We start from the raw sequence: 4,078 nt of genomic DNA on the forward strand, positions 1-4,078 counted from the left end.
AAAGTAAGGGAGAGAGGCCGGGTGCGGTGGGTCACGCCTGTAATCCCAGCACTTTGGGAGGCTGAGGCGGGCGGATCACAAGGTCAAGAGATCGAGACCATCCTGGCTAACACAGTGAAACCCCGTCTCTACTAAAAATACAAAAAAAAACTAGCCGGGCGTGGTGGCGGGCGCCTGTAGTCCCAGCTACTCGGGAGGCTGAGGCAGGAGAATGGCGTGAACCCCGGGGGGCGGAGCCTGCAGTGAGCCAAGATCGCACCATTGCACTCCAGCCTGGGTGACAGCAAGACTCTGTCTCAAAAAAAAAAAAAAAAAAAAAAAGTAAGGAAGAGAGATGGGTGGATGAAGTCAATGCTTGTGTTTCCTGGTTGGAGGGGATGGAGGGGTAGGTTGAAGGCAGGTGGAACCCTATTGATGTTCTTAGCCTTGCCTAATATTTTGGGCTGTCCTAATCCCGAACTCAAGCACATCATGGGATAAGGACTGAGTACCTTGAACACAAGCAGAGGGAAAACCTTTCCCCATACCTGGGTTCCTGGGGCGGGATGCTGAGCAATCCAAGCGATGAGCAATCTGGCTCATTCCCTGAATAGCTTGGGTCAACCGATTTACATTTTAAGAAACCATTGTTTTAAAAAAGAGTAAAACCCACCAGGTGTGTGGTGCCTCATGCCTGTAATCCCAGCTCTTTGAGAGTCTGAGGTGGGCAGATCACTTGAGGCCAGGAGTTCCAGACCAGCCTGGCCAGCATGGCAAAGCCCCATCTCTACTAAAAATTTGTACAAAAACTACCCAGGCGTGCTGGTGCGCGCCTGTATTCCCAGGAACTTGGAAGACTGAGGCACCAGAGTCCCTTGAACCCCTAAGGTGGAGGCTGCAGTGAGCCAAGATTGCACCACTGTACGCTAGCCTGGGTGACAGGGCGAGATGTTATCTCAAAAAACTAAAACTAAAAAATAAATAAATAATAGTAAAACCCAGGATTGTATCTAATACATATATGTATAGATATATGTACATACATATACATACACATATGAAATACATACAATGTATTATATGTATATATGTATTCTATGTATTTCTAGAATAGAATAATCCTAGAAATGTGTAGGGCTTCTATAATCCGTGTTTTCCCAGAGCCTGATTTCTTTTGGGGCCTCCCCTCATTTCCATTAGTCATTTCCAGATGTCAGTGAAGCAGCTGGTTTCTAGCTGGTAGAAAGCACCGCTCATTAGGGACATTCACAAGACCCCAGGCTTTTGGCTGACAAGTCACAGAGTTTCTGTCACCCTCGCAGCTGGAAGGACTCTGCTAAATGACAACCTTCCTGACGTTTTCTCTTCTCAGCTTGTACTGTGATAAACTTCCGGGGATCATGTTTCAGTTTTTATACCGTCTCTCATTTTGTGCTGCTAATTTCATGCCTACCCCTCAAAAAAAAAAATACATGGGCCGGGCGCGGTGGCTCACGCTTGTAATCCCAGCACTTTGGGAGGCCGAGGCGGGCGGATCACGAGGTCAGGAGATCGAGACCATGGTGAAACCCCGTCTCTACTAAAAATACAAAAAAAATTAGCCGGGCGTGGTGGCGGGCGCCTGTAGTCCCAGCTACTCGGAGAGGCTGAGGCAGGAGAATGGTGTGAACCCGGGAGGCGGAGCTTGCAGTGAGCGGAGATCGCGCCACCGCACTCCAGCCTGGGTGAAAGAGCGAGACTCCGTCTCAAAAAAAAAAAAAAAAAAAAAAAATACATAAAAAGCCCGGGCACGGTGGCTCACTGCAGCCTTGACCTCCCAGGCTCAGGCAATCCTCCCACCTCAGCCTCCTGAGTAGCTGGAACTGCAGACACACGCCATCACGCCCGGCTAAGTTTTGTATTTTTTGCAGAGACGCCGTGTTGCCCAGATGTGGCTCTGTTTAGCTATGGAGACACTCACTTGCACAATTCTGTTACCTGAGCAAAAACAAAGAAAGGTGAGTTTATTGGTTTTCCAGGGCTGCCATAACAAAATACCAGACTGGGTGGCTTCAGTAATAGAAATTTACTCTCATAGTTCTGGAGGCTGGAAGTGTGAGGTCAAGGTGTTGGCCGGTTTGGTTTTTTCTGAGGCCTCTCTCCTTGGCTTGCCGATGGCTGCCTTTTTGATGCATGTTCACCTGGTCTTTTCTCTGCATGCACTGTGTGTGTATCCCTGGCATTTTTGTTTGTTTGTTTCTTTGTTTTGTTTTTTGTTTTTTTGAGATAGGGTCTCTCTCTGTCACCTAGGCTGGAGTGCAGTGGCGTGATCTCGGCTCACTGAAGCCTCGAACTCTTGGACTCAAGTGATCCTCCTGCCTCAGCCTCCTGAGTAGCTCGGACTATAGGAGCATACACCAGCACGCCTGGCTAATTTTTGTATTTTTTGTAGAGACGGGGTCTCACAATGTTGCTCAGGCTGGTCTTAAACTCGTGAGCTCAAGTGATCCGCCCACCTCGGCCTCCCAAAGTGTTGGGATTATAGGCATGAGCCACCATGATCGGCCCCCTGTCTCCTCTTACAAGGACACCAGTCAGATTGGATTAGGCACCACCCTAATGTCTCATTTTAACTTATCACCTCTTTAAAGGTCCTATCTCTAAATCAATGTATGAATTTTGGGAGACACAATTCAACCCAGGAACCGTGACACTTTCCTGCTTCTTTTTGTTGTTGCTGATGTTGAGGAGGAGGGAGAAGAAGAGAACATACTCTGGTGTTTCAGAGGGATATGAACATTCAGAAACTACACAGAGGTTAGCAATTCGAACCAAGAAGATAAAATAAGGAGAAAAGTTAAAAGATCTGAAACCACTGGGCCTGATAGAACAGCTACTTTTCTTTTATTGAAATATACAGTGGCACACTTAAATGTGCTCACCATACAGCTTGGGTGTGCAGGGAAAATATTTCGTGTTGTCATCTCATTTGTTATTTGCTAGGTAAAGAGGAGAAATAGAGCTAAATGTCCGGTTCAGCTTAAACCTTAGTTCAAATCAACAGTTTAATTGGTCCCTTTGGGTCCTGCTTAGGGTCTCTGATTTCTGCTGCCTCCTCCCCCATTCCTCATCAGAAGGTGTCTGAACCTATGGCCCATGGCATCAAGGAGAAGAAGGCACCTTGGCTTTGTGCAAGTCCTGAACCCTATGGGTTCAGCTGGCGCCCACGACTGGAGCCTTCAGCTGGCATAGCGCCTGGCCTGGGTTCCCTCTTATTTTCCCCCTGCGTCCTCACCTCTCCCCAACTCCTTCTGGAGCAGTGGCCGCATCAGAGCTCTGCACCCCCTCCCTCTGCCATCCTGGACTGCAGTCATCAGGCCTAGCTTGCAGGCTCTCCAATGGGGCTGCAGAGTAGGCCCTCTCACTGCCTGACATGTGACCTGCCTTTTGCTCCATTTGGACTGCTCACCCCATCCTTGCTTTAAGTACTAGAGTAAAGGACTCTCCTCCCACAGTTCTAAACAAGGACTGAGGAAGAGCCATGTCTTCCGTGTGCCTCTCAGCTTGTCAACACACCTTTCACAGGGATGTCAGAGCACACATCTCACGCCTCCCTCCTAACCCGGCATCTGTTCATGGCCTCCTCTTCTCACAATCCCCCAGGACAAGAAGAGGCAGTCAGTTCATTGACTTCCTCCACCTTCTAACTTCCTTATTCCTGTAGTCAGACTCCAGGCTAAACCTAAATCATAAACTGTTACCTTCTCTCTCCTGTGGGAGAAACTGTATGATCCAGACCAACTGGGAGCTAAAGAGATTCAGAAAAATCCTTTCTTTCACTCCAAAGCTAGCATTCAAGTCATTGGCTGGCTGTGAAATCCCATTTTGAATGTCAGAAACTGAATACTAGCTTGCTTGCTTTCAGTTCCTTCAGGAGCCACTCTCATCATGCCCCGCCCACCCCCCCCACCCCGCCCCGCTTCTCCAGATAAAACAGTTCCTCCAGCCAGTAAGGAAAAAATTAGAAGAGAAAAGCACATTAATCCCCACAATTATTCCTCCCATTGTAATAGTTTTTGCACTTTTTTTCTTTTTTTTTTTTTTTTTTTTTTTTTTTTTT

This window comes from Hylobates moloch, unplaced genomic scaffold, assembly GCF_009828535.3.
Source record: "Hylobates moloch isolate HMO894 unplaced genomic scaffold, HMol_V3 SCAFFOLD_17, whole genome shotgun sequence".
Taxonomy (NCBI): domain Eukaryota; kingdom Metazoa; phylum Chordata; class Mammalia; order Primates; family Hylobatidae; genus Hylobates; species Hylobates moloch.